Here is a 14,376-nt window from a genome sequence, read left to right on the forward strand (position 1 = left end):
CATGATAGATAGCATATGGAATCACATGACCATCCTCAAAAGAATCTATGAATTTTGAGATCCAAAGATTTTAACCACTGATGGTAATCTTAATATTGGTGTCGATAGAAGATCTACTGTTCTGTACTGTCCAAAATAGGAAATATTGGAAAAGCCAATTTATTTATTGAAAGCAGATTATTTTAAAGGTATGAATAATTTCCTCCACAAATATCCATAAAAGTAATAGAAATAGGATCTATGATTGTAGTCTGACATTGAGTAAAAAATATGAATATTATTTTTTCCTTTGTAAAGGAAAAAAACATTTAAAGCATTAGACAACGGAAAATCTTCCACAACCACTCTAAGAGTGCCCATTATGAGACAGAAAACGGTTCACACTTCTCACCAAGTTTTTTGAGAACCTCCATGCCCCATAAAATTTATTTTAGGTGAATCATATGAATCCTAGGTAAGATTCAGATCAAGACTGATATGTGATTATGTAAACATTGGTCTCAATCGGAGTTGACTTACAACCATCGGAATATCTTAGAATTGAAGGGAATAAGTAAAAACCCTACTACATAGTATTCTAAATGTAAGCAAGGTCCCTTAGTCTATCTTGATGCATCTAGGATGGGGATTGTGAGATCATGACCCTTGAAGATAATGGGCATACCATTTCTGACATCTCCATCCCAAATGATAGTTTATCTTTTTTTTAAGAATGCATTTCATTTAATCTTGAAATTTCAAATCTATCTCATACATGATTAATTTTTGTCAATCTAGATACCAGGTAAATTGGGAACATAAGTTTATTTAATGTAATAAAAACTAGTTTTCGCATTTTTTTTACTTTTGATATGATATTGATAAAAATCAACTAATCCAAAACAATACATTATTGAGAACAGAAATTACAGTTTTGGCCCAATATAAACACCCTAAAGGGTAATTATGGACAAAATACATATCACATGGTTTCCAAATCTACCTTTCATTAAGTAATAGTAATTTTAAGGGTTTCTATGGTCCCCAAAATTAGGGATCACATGAAAGAAATCCAAAAAGATGATATACAAAACTGATATTTGTTAATCATATAGTCTTGACAGTAAATTTGATTCTGAGGTTTTGTCTGAGTGTGTTGCACCTCATTTAACCCCAAACCCTTAATGCTCCATTAAAATGTAAATGTGTTATCTGAAACAAGTTATGTTCTAGTTGGGTGAACAATAATTATGATTGTATCAAGCACTTTGATGTGGCTATCGATAAATATACATGTGGTGTTATGACTCATCAGTCCAAACCACTAGCATGTGACGTCATGTATTTGAATGCAATGCATGATTGGACTTTGGGTTTTGATCAATCAGAATTTTTATCAAATAAGTTGTTTTAAGGCTATGAATTATCTCACAATATATTTAACATTTTCCTTACTTAGAATAGGAAAAGTAAGGGCAGAATCCACAAGGACTAGGAAATAAGAGAGTAAATTTCATTTAAAATATAATTTAAAATAATTATTTAGGAGACTTTATATTTGTTTCTGGATTTTTAGGTATCTTCTAAATAGGAAAATCAATGAAATAAATGAAAACTAGTCAAAAGATATTTTAAATAAATGGAATACATAATTATTTTGTTTTAGATAAGTTATAATAATTAAATACGGTTTTTTAGGAATTATTGGGGAATTTCTATGGCAAGAAATAATATTTAACGTTGAAGAAAACCTTCCACCGCAATTTGTGGGCGGTATCCCTCCGCCGGTTGGGTAGTATAGTGAAAATACTATTAACTTTTGCACATGAAGAATTTCTCAATACTGATTGATGCGGGTTGGAAATCTTGAAGTCTAGGTTATCTAATGGAATATTTACTTTTTAAGAAAAAAGTGAGAAAATTCAAGTCAAACATTTAGAATATATCACAAACCTTGTTATTAATTTCCCCGAGGGCCAAACGGTGATGGTTCTCCAAGAATCTTGATCACCCTTGAACTCTCTCTCCTAAACCATTTTAGAAAAAGAATGGATCAAATAAATTGGATGCTAGACGCCTCCAAAAACAAGTTGGGAGCATAAATTCAAGATGAGAAACAAAGAGGAGGGAGAAAAGAATAAATAGAAGAGCCCTAACTCTCCCATGCATGGGATTTAATTCCAAGGGTTTGATGGGCTAGGACATCTTTATTTCCAACCTGGAACCATGCTCTCTTCTTCCCAAATTTGAAAACAGGCCTTTCAAATTCAAACTGTAGGTTAGTTCCACGTACTTAAGGAGGTTTGAATGGGCTTCTAGAGTGAACTTCTTGTGTATTGGGCCTCTTCTTATTATCTGTTAGATGGATCAAGTTTTATTTTCCTCAAATTTGTATCTCAAATTGACCATTGTATTTACATAAGTCCTGTTTTTCAAATAAAAACTCTAAGAAGATGTGAGAAATCCACTTGACTCTAAGGGCTCAAGTGGGGTTGGTCTAAAAAATAAATAAAAATATAAAAATGGAGCTCAGGAAAATAAATCATTAATTTCTCATTTTATCCTTTAATGGTGAATAATGCTAGCAGAAATCTTAAAATATGTAGCAAAAATAAATATCAAGCATACTTTTATTGATCTAATGTGAAGTTACCAAGTTTCATATTCATAAATAGAAGCTTGATGTTTGAGACATGTAACTAGAGTGAAACATATCAACCTATCATTTTTATTATTGTAAGGATATATATTTAATACCAACATTGTGAATAGGACATCCCACTTTTGATAACACTTTGGTTAGACTGGATAAAACCAATATTGTTAGTTTGTGGATTCAAGGTCTTACCAAATTTTTTTTTGTACAAAACAAGATCAAAACCCAAATTGATACCCAAAGGTGAAAAATAAAATGAACTATCTTTTTCTTTCATGCATGGGAGTCTCAGATGTCCCATAGTCGTACATGTCTGTTCAAACAGGTGAACACCGTCATGCTTTTGAATTCCTAATATCAAGATAAAGAAAAAATATTTTCTTGACCAGCCAAATTACTAAGTTGAGATACAAGACCCTCATTTTTTGCTCTCTGTCATAGTGTTGTCACCCCTTTAAATGAAAAAATTGAAAATTTTAGGTCCCTAAAGCCTAAAACCTTTGAATGATGGGGCGAGATTAAATTACTGTTTGAGTGTGAATATTGTAATGCAAGTGGATGCCGATGCGAATGCACATGCAAAGTCAATGAGAAGCACAAACAAGATATCGATGATGCCGACGACCAATAAATCACAATAAGAGGTGTTGGGTTCTATAGGAATAGATCTTGATGAATAAATCAAAATAACACGCAACGAAAGATTTTTGCAAAATCGTGCGACATCGATAAAACCATGAAACAAAGTACCTTTGCACTGATCACATCCATGATTTCTTGGATCCCAAAGCAAGATGAGTCAAGCAGCTCAAGTGTGCAACATCGAGACGTATTCACACAATCCTCGACACATCAAATCTCCTCCTTCTCATTGATGAGCCCTGTTCAATCTCCGTCATTGTCGTTACGTCGTCCCAATCGCATGGGGGATTGAGAGGGGTGTGTGGGGAGAAGGGAGAAGAAGGGGAAAGGCCCCTGAAAAATTCTGGCCTGGGTGAATTTCATTTATGGCCTTCCCCTATTAATACTAAGTGGGTATTTTTCATAAAAACTCTGAAAACTTATGTATATCTTCTGACGTCCAAAAGACCATTTGCGTGTGACCTGTAGGCCCATGTATCAGTCTAGCTAATGACTCTAGCAGCCAATAACCTTTACTGGCCTTCAAAATTAATTAAGTATATTATCATATAGATTAATTAATGTCGAATCGATTTAACCCGATCGATAGGTCGAGTCTCCAACACATGGGTGCCAAGCTACACCTCGTGTTCTAGAAGATACAAAGGAGTGCGTATCGACACACTCATGGAACCTGTTTTTCATCGGTTACCATGTACGTATAATCCCTCATGCACTTGATGCTCCTTGGATGACTTGGGGTATGGTCAAATGTCAAACCCTAATTCATCCTCAGAGTTTGTACTAATGCATTCAGAAATCATTCGAGAACTCTTCCCTGATATTTCACTACCTTGCCCAAGGACTTCATTGAATTGTCTTCCTTAAGTTGTCACCTCTTGTACTGAGGGTGGATGATCCCATCTTGACCACTCAATTGTTTTTGTGAAATTCTTGATGCACCCGAGCTAAGACCATTTAGAATCCGATGATTAGAGACTCGTTAGCCATAGTCAAAGTACATTCGTCCCTCCACAAGACATTTTTGGCATCTCAGGTCTAAGGACCACTTACACAACTGTGATGTAAATCCACCTGATTGACAGTTCAATATAATACCATTCAGGGATTTGTACGCATCAATTCAGTGAACTCTTTCCACTAAAGAGCACCCACTATCTATTTGATGTAACACGATGGGTTGAGTCGGCGAGTCGTGCTATGTCATAGAGGGATAATCATTAAAGGTGGTGTTATGAAAGTGAAATGATGGGTATGACCGAGAAAATTTAACGAGAAGCATGCCAGAAGCCGAACGATCTTAAGCATAGCCAATTGTTGATTCAAGAGGGATCGAATCTCGATCAAGCTCCCAATGACTCGGGGAGTTCGGTTCAAACTATCTGAAAAAATGGGGAACAAATTTCGTCCAAAATGTCCGCATCATGAATGTGATCCATCACCGTCAAGAATAGTATGCATCAATACTTGACTTAGAAATTACTAGAGTGGCACAAACGATCGTATCTAAATCCGATTATGCTATTGAAGCTCTCAACTTCTTAGGAATGTTGTCGCAATTGACTTCTTGCAATTTTTGGGTTCTGTAGTTTGGTTCATCCATGAAAAATACATTCCATGGATGCGGAAGCGTGGTCGATTGATTCTCAATCAATCTATCAAACTGAAATTTTGTAGTACCTTTTGGGGAACACGTTCCACCCTTGACTTTGTCGTTCCGAGATTGTTCTAAAGCCATTCACGCGCCTGGCCTCTAGAAGTATCCACGCGATCACTCGGAGCTTGGATCTCCATGTCTTCTTCTTCACTTCTTCTTGAGAACCTTGAAGATCTCCTCACCATGAAGACACTCTTCCTTGGAAGTGTAGAAGAGAGTGGAGAGGGGAGGGGCTCTCAAATGAAACTTGCATGGGTGTCTAAAATGAGACCCCTTTCCCTCCTTATATTTCACTTAAGGTTTTTCTCAAAAACCCTCCAAAGAAAAATATATCCACCAATGCCCTTATGACCTTGTGCGTGTGACCCTCTAGGCCCATGTATCGTTCTAGTTAATAACTTAAATGGCCCAATAACATTTATTGACCAACCTTATTTATTAACTATATCAACATATAGATTAATTAAATAAGGCTCGATTTAACCCAATCGACAGGTTAAGTTTCCAGCCCGTGGGGTGCCAAGCTACACCTCGTGCTCTAGAAGATACTGAGTAGTCTCGAACTCTCTCATGGAACCTTTACCATCATCGGTTACCGTATATGTATAATCCATCATCCGCGCGAGACTCTCGAACGACTTAGAGCATGGTTTATCGCCAAACTCGAATCTGTCATTCGATTAGTACTGATGCGTAACGGGGATCATCGGAGAACGCGTTCTCCAATATCCTCACTACCCTGGCCAGGGATTTTCTTGCATTGTCTTCCTCGAGTCAATCTCCTCTTATACCGAGGGCGGATGATCCCATTTTGACCACTCAATCATCTCCATAAGCTTCTTACTACATCCAATCTATAACTTATTTGAATCCCATGATTAGAGACTCATATATCACAGTCAAAATGTAGTCGTTCGCTTACGAGATGTCCTTGGTGTCTCAAGTTAGTGGATCACTTATACAACCGTGACTTGAATCAACCTGATTGATGTTTAGGTATAATACCATTTAGGGATTCATACGGATCAATTCAGTGAACTCTTTCTCCAAAGAGCACCCACTATCTTTCCTTAGTGTCGCCACACTAATAGCCACACTAATAGCCACATGATCAGCTATACTTATCGAATAAGTAGGATCAGCTAGTGCTATTCTATCTGGATAATTTGATGTCCGTCTCGACTATCCTCGAATAGGAATATTTAGAATACATGTTTAAAGATTAGTGATCACTATATTATGATCTCATCATAATTCACTATGTCATTGCACGTATTCGTGGACTTCATTATAAACATCACACGGAATAATAATGAATGCAAATAATTTATTCAATGAACTTAAATATACATGGTAGTGTGATTGGCTTGACGACCACATAATATCCATCAGTAATCACACACATATGTGACATCTCTCAATGATAAAATATCTTTTCAGGGACGCGGGCACATAAGACCCCTGGATGCAATAGACCAGTGGTCGACGGTACCAGAAGAAGGGTACCGCCGATCAAAGTAGGCTCCCGATCAGAAAACAACCTCTGAGTATAGACACCCTTCACGAGTCAACTACAACAACACTCCTGAAGTGGCAGAGAGCTCCGATAGCACAATTATAATCGAATTCAGATATGATCGTTCATGCCACTCTACGTAATTTCTGACTCCAGTATTGATGCATACTATTCATACCCTGAATGCGAACTATTCACCGCCTCCCCTTCACTTTGAATTTGGGTGATTCAGGTATGTTGATGAAGTTATATGGTTGAAATTCATACTCTGGATGTAGTAGGTTTAGTTAGATTCAAGTTTTCGATCAAAACTTTTTATTGCGAACTCTGTGTGAAATTTTATAGAACACTTCACGTGTTCAATGATGATTTGCTCGATTTGAATAAGTTCTACCTTATAAATCTTATAAAAATTTGAAAAAATATATATTCCCCTCTATTTTATCTTCTTCCAGGCATTTGGTCGGACACCTTTCGGGTGTTTGACTAAATCGACCCATTACCTCTTGAAATCGACTATAAATATATAAACTATATGAAAATCATATAAGAACTAACTAAACCATATATATAACCCTTATTTCGACTATCTCTTGGGAATTTGGTCAAACACCCCTTGGGTGTTCGACTAAATCACCCTATATTTTATTAAACCGACTCTACAAAAATATACAATAATATTTAAATCATATAAAAACATATAAAAAACACCTATTCTAATTCTAAGGAGTATTCTATATCTATAAGTCTTTTTATATCACCTATTACTACTTCTTTACTCTTAATGTCTCTATATATACTTCTCTTGCTCACCTATCTAAAGTAAATAGTGTTTCCCTATCTATCTCACTTCTTCTACTTCTTGTAATTTACTCTTATTAAACTACTTAGTCTTATTAAATTCTTATCTATCTTTTCACTATCTTATTATCCTTCTTAAATATAATATCCAACCTCTTCAATTCTATTGTATTCTTAGTATCTCTAACATATCAGCCAATGAGGAGAAATCTAAGGTGACATATTTTCTCCCCCAATTAGGTTTAATTTATTTGAAATATTTTTATACTTGTTTGCATTATTGCTAATCTTTTTGCAGGTGTAGGAACTACATGAAATTCAGGTGAAATTTTATTTTCTAATTTCTGTTATTTCAAATTTTCATATATTTTTGTGCTCTTTACACGCAGATATATATTTAAAATGAAAGATTTTACATTCAACCATTTTTAAAGGAGATAGTATTTAAAATATCTATGTACCTACCTTCGCATGAGTGATCATGGAGGGAAACTATAGTTGGAGGAATGCCCATTCAGGGTATGAATACCCATCCTCACCTTGGGATGGGTATGATTCAGCATATGATAATCGGATATCATACTCATACAATACTTACTCTGATATCCGACAACACGACTCTTCGATATCAAACTATAATGTGGCCCCGAATTATCGAATCCAGGGCAGAAGAGGACCTGAAGAACACCATAGGTTAGCACCTTTCAGGCAAGACATGAGGAATCAGGCATCCTTTGATGGATGCATAGGCTTTAAGGTGCAGCCTTATATGATTGATCTCCTACCAATTTATCATGCATATCCAATGGAAAGGCCTTATGAGTATCTTGCAGATTTCCTCTATGCATGTGAGAGTGACCATTTCTGTCACATCCCACATGAGACGGTTATAATGAAGCTCTTTCCCTTCTCCATCAAGGGTCCAGCTCATGAGTGGTTTAAAGAAATATCTTGGGATATTCTTAGATGGGACGAGGTAGAGTATGAATTTATAATGAAATTATGAGGTGATAATATCAATTTTAGGGTTAAACTTTGTCCTTGGTGATTGGGATTAGTCAGTAAAAAGATTTATATTTAACCATACTTAAAAATACGTAGTTAGTAATGAGTACGGATCGTCTCCACAGGGAACAATGATTAAGGAATTACTTTCTTTTACTAGTGATGATGAACGAGAGGATCGACGAAAATAAGATCCGAAGACGTGAGCTAGTGATATCAATTAAAAATATGTAAGTTATAAGTTAATTTGACTTAAATAAAAGAGTAAGTGCACGTGATGGAAATGATGATGGACGATGGTATGAATGACGATAGTGATTGGTTTTGGAATGGTACGGTGGCGAGGATGAAGAGACGAGAAAATGGGGATGTAAGTAAATGAAATGATAAATGAAAAGTCGATAAAAAACTCTAATTATGATAACAATGGTGTTGGAAAAGGAGCAGCATAAGGCAAAGATACTTGCCTTAGATCGTTACATTTCACCAGGATCACGACAATTCACGAGTGCCGGTAAGCTTCCCCTCTTCTCCAATGCTTCTTCCCACACACTCAGGACACCAAGAACACTCTTGATGGATCTCAAAACTCACTACCTTTTAATCAGCCCACAAAAATAGGAAGCAAGTTCAAGATGAATTTTAGAATTATCCAGGCCTCTATTTATAGATCAGAGGGTACAATAGAAAGAGGAGGGAAAGATGAAGCAACGCCAAAAATTTCAGCTCAATTGGAGTGTAGATCAAAAGTTATGGCTGTTTGAAGTTGGAGCAATCCTAGGCCTTGATTTTTTCTCTCTCTTCGTTAGCTTCCTCATTTTCTGTGCCCGGTAAGAAGTCAAAGCACCTCATATTCTGCACTTTTTGGTCTTCCACACGCATTTGTCTTTTTCTGTGCACGTGCTCCAAGAGAGGACAGAGAAAGAGAAAAGAAAAAAAACATAAAAAATCAATTACTTTTCGAGGATGACATGGTAGCGCGCATCAGCATGCCACATCATCCTCTCTCTCTCTCTCTCTCCTTTCTTCTTCTTTCCTTTTTTATTTATTATTATTTTTAATCGTGTGGCGGCGATCACGCCGCGTCACTCCTGCACCAACTAAAATAAGAGAATCATTTAATAATGACAGCAATCATCGCTTTGCGAATCGTGAAGCGATGATTACCTCGTTAATTATTTGTTGCCACAAATCATTAACTCAACTAATGATTGGCTGGAGCCAATCATCATAAAATGATCTGATTCGTCGCTGTTTGAAAAATTGAACACGACACGTGGCGGCGCGAAATAAAATAAAAAATTAAAAAAATTAAAAATTCATATAAAATAAAATAAGAGTCCAAAAATACATATAAATATATTTATTTAGACTTAGAGAAATAATATCTTTCCAATTTTAATGTTGAAAAATTCCATAAAAATCATATCCTGGCATAAAAATAATATAATTTTAGAATCTATAGTTAGAAAAATCCCAAAAAATGCAGAAAATTCAGAAATTCATTCTAAAAATTTATCATTTTAAGCTTGATAACATGCAAGTATGAGTAATTTCATGCAGTTATTTGGAAGTATATTATCATATAAGGTACTAAAAATGCTTGTCATTTGGAAGTAATCAAGAAACAGGGTTTCATTGCTCAAACCCTAAGGATGACCATGAGGAGTTTTCACATAGACGGGGTACAGAAAGGCAATATCAAAGGCATTACAATCACCTCCATCCACTTGAGCAAAGTGAATACGACACTTGTGGGTACCATGAGGCACAACAGGGGCATAGTTTTTCTCTCTTCCAACATGAGAGAAGTCAGGAATTATATCACTCTCTCCCTGGAGAAAACTACTCATATGCTATGGATGAACCCCATTCATCCCCTGCCGAGCAATCAATGAAGGATATGATGATGAAGATGATGGAGCAATTAGAACTAATCAGCAATAGAAATGAAGACTTGATGAAAATATTATATAAATTAGAATCTCATCATGAAGATGACTCTCAACATAATTTGGGAATGAACTAGAACATATCCCTAATCATACGTTGGAACATCTCCTGGGGGAGGATGTAAGTGTCGATATGGTGATGGAGCATCCACTCCTTGAGGACAATAATGTGTACCCCATGATTATCACTGATGTCAAAAATGATACACATGATTTAGGTGATCATACATATATAGGAGACAACACATATTTGATTTCCTTGTGTTACATTAGGTAATCTACCATAGGAAGATTTAGGATGCGAGTCAGTGATTGAGCCTCCACTTTGTGAGGATGTTGATAAAACTTCCATAATCATTATAGATAAAGGGGAAGGTACATGTGAGGATCTTATATACATAGGATAGCACACATGTTCAGACTCTCCTTTGAGGGTGATGAGAAGCCAAATTTAGAGGAACAACTTGAGTATGAAAATTCTGAAAATTGGCTTGAACTTTTGAAGCATATTTAAAATCATTGTAGAAGGGAAACTTTTGTGTTCATTGAATATCTTTCAGAGGATAAAGAGCACCTTGACCTCCCACTACTACTGAAATCATACTTGTTAGAAGCCAAGGGATTTGTAAAGTCAACCTTAAGATACAAATACATCCACATGGGAATCAGATTTCTTTTATGAAATTCTATAAGTCTGACTTTAGACTTTAAAATCAATGCTTGCTGGGAGACAACCCAGTCCATTATCTTGAGTAGTTTCTACCTTTTAGTCATATTTGACTTTCTAGTTAGAATTTGCTTCCAATAAAATGCCGAGGTGTTCAAATCAAAGCCATCACGTGCCATTGACTGAGCCTACCATGAGGATGCCAAGCCGTTGGAAGCCAAGGAGCTAAATTCAATTGGTTCTTTCTACCCCTATTATTAGTTCTTTTCATGCATATCATCAAAGCGCATGAGTTATCAATGGTGGTAGTGAATTTTATTCATACCATGTGCTGCATTACATGCTCCTTCAAATGCATATACACATAACCGACTTAAACATCCAAGTCGATAATTTCTTAGATGAAGAATGACCAAGGGATCTTGATGCAGGACGACGTCGGGGACAAAATCCTGCCGTCACAGAGGGTTTGGAGTCGGTGTCGAGGTGCGTCAGTGCGCGAGGTCTCCTCAGCGGAAGTCGTCGTGCACGGGGAATCCTACGGGAAAGACCTACGATGAGATGCACGGGTGGGAATGTCGTACGTGCAGGTTCCGACAAGCAGTGGGATGCCGACATCCGGGCCCGACGGGGTTGCCCAGAAATGGGTAGGTAGACCTCCTAACCCTCGTCTGGAGGGACGAGGTTGCTACGGCGCCGAACGAGGTATCTCCCGCCGGATGTTGCTTGCACGAGACGGATGAACCGACTCGTACCAAACCAGGTAGGACACTCAATTGTATGTAATTCATGCTCAACTTGTCACTCTCACCTACGTCTAACCCGAGCGCGGTGGAGGCAAGCGAGAACGTACTGCAAGAAATAAAAGATGTGGCAGGAAAGGACGGCATACCTGATAGATGACCGGGTAGATACTGCTCGGACTCGGTAATCCGGAGGTAACTTGGCGTCGAGAGATGGCTGCGGCGAAGAGCCACCTAGAGGGTCTGGCAACGTGACGGGCACGACGCGATTGTTGCGACGCGGGTGGCACGCGCGGCGCGACGGTAAACGCAGCGCGGAGTTGGCGTGCGGCCTGGCTGATGTGCACGGCACAAGGGCGGCGCGACGGGGGGGGGCTCGACGGCCCGGTGAAGATGCGCGGAGGTGCACGCAGCGGGAGCAGCACCGAGCGGTGAGGGCGTACGAACGGCTGGCACGTCGGAAAATCTGGGAGCAAATGAGAGCTGCGGCCTCAGCAGACAGACAGCGCTGCCCGTAACTCTGGCAACGGCGGGTTCAGGATTCGCGGGTGACTGCCCAGTGGCACGGGTTTTTGGCACGGATGAGCTCGGTGGTGACTGAGCGAGGTTCGACAGGTTCGCCTGGAAACTATCGACTCGGACGCGGCTACTTGCTAGAGGGGCAGGAGGCGGCCTACAACGCGAGCAGGTGGGGTCGTGGGCGCCGTGACGGGGGCCGTGAGAGTTGCACCATCGCGGCAACGGCCGACGGTGACGGTGCACCGGCTGGGGTCGCGAACGTGCTGATCTTCTGACACAGAGGCGAGGTGAAAGGCGGACTTTCCGCTGGTGCAGTGACTATCTCCAGGGTGGGGCGGAGGGCCCTGGTGCAACCGACGGGGAGACAACCTGAGCTCCGGCAGGAGTTCTCGTTCACGGCGGATGCTCAAACGGGAAGGAAGCGAGCGGGAATCGGCGGGCACTTCCAAGGTCGCCCTTCTTCTTCTTCCGTTGTCCCCTACTTCTTCTCCTTCTCCACCGCTTCCAGGAGTCGAACCTTAATTCTTTCACATGAAGAAAACTTGTACTCTTTAAAATTCAACGATAACTCCTTGTTTGGGCACCCATCCTACCCTTATATAGGGGGAGGGGGGGGTATGGGGACCCTTAGACCAAAAGACCCTTCAACTAGACTATATTTACCCTTTGACCTAAGGACATGAAAACGATGAGGAAATCAAGGGAAACAAAAATAAAACATTAAGGGCGGGGGGAGGGGAGATCCTTATAAGGTCGAATCTCCCTCCTTACATCTGATCAAGACGCGTGAGAAAACACGAGAGACGAAGTTCAAACTGAAAACAAGGAACGAACGAAGACGTAAAGACGAAGATAGAGAGTCCGTTACCCGGAATACTTGAATCCGGGTGTGCGTACCGTCGCCTTGGCTTGCTGAGCGGGCTGAACACGTATGGCTGGCGGTGTCAGGGGCGACGGTGACATCTCCGAAGACGTCTCTAGTGCTGCTGCCGGTGCTGCACCATCAGATCTAACATCTCTCGAATAGTGTGGTGAACCACTTAAGGAAGAAGAGAGATGAAACTAGGAATCTATCACACGATCATGATCAACAGTCCTTGATGTCTCACTTGAGAGTACACGGTGAGTCAGTGTGCGATTCTGTGTATTACCTAATGAATGAACATGACCAATCTGAACTTCTGAGCCTATTCTTTAGTCATTGATTCTCACCTTGTAGCTTTGAGAAGTGCTGTAAATCTATCGTCCCAAGCCTAAGCTCTTAAATGCATATCTTCATCCTGCAAGTGATTAATCTCTAACACCTACAAAAAAGGTGGAAGCTTAGAAGAACAAGAAGCATGATATGGATTGTACTGATCATGGCCGAATCCAATAATCTCATCGCCATGTTAATATGTCTTTCTTTGCCTTTGTAAAGTTCTTCTAAAGATTAAGCTTTAAGGGTATTTTTAACTCAATGCTTTGATGTGTGTTTTGATGAATGTTCAAAGTGATGCATGCCTCAAAATGGGTTGCGATCAAAGCACAATAGGCCCTCAGTCAAGTAGTTGACTGCTTGTATGTGAAGATAAAATAAAGCCTTAGATATATTAAAAGGTTACTTAGTTTGACCATACACTGAACAAGTCAAACCATGTATTTAGGATTTCTAATTTTATGATATGAAAATAAAGATAGATTTAAAATAATTTGTGTGAATTTGTCTTCATTTGATTTGTTGAATAATTTTTTCAAAATCTTAATTACTACCTTTGAGTATTTAAAGCTGAATTTAGTGATTATTTAATGAAAAGTAATTACATCAAGATACTATTATCCAATGGTGATGTCTTTATTTAAATGTTGTGGTAAACATATCTAAAAGTTTAATATTATATTAAATCTCAAGTCCTTGGCATAACGACTAGCTTTTGCTTTTAACTCTTGAAAGGTATTTTGAATTGATGGCAAATTTATAAATATAAAAATCAAAATTATAATGATTATTATTTTATATTGCTTAATCATAATTAATGAATATGGCTGTTGGAATTTTGACAGATTACCATTATGCCCTTTCGGATTTTCAACTCCATATATGCAGTTTTGGGCCCTAATTTCAAATCCCCTTCTCCTTGCCCTTTGAAAATTGCAGTCCAAAAGCTAGAGAGATCTCTCAAGTCTTGGAGCAATTTTCAAGTAGTTTTTGAGCATTCTTTGTTGTTGCTAACATCGATACAAGTCCATAGAACTTGGA

This window comes from Wolffia australiana, chromosome 10, assembly GCF_029677425.1.
Source record: "Wolffia australiana isolate 7733 chromosome 10, ASM2967742v1".
NCBI classification, from domain to species: Eukaryota; Viridiplantae; Streptophyta; class Magnoliopsida; order Alismatales; family Araceae; genus Wolffia; species Wolffia australiana.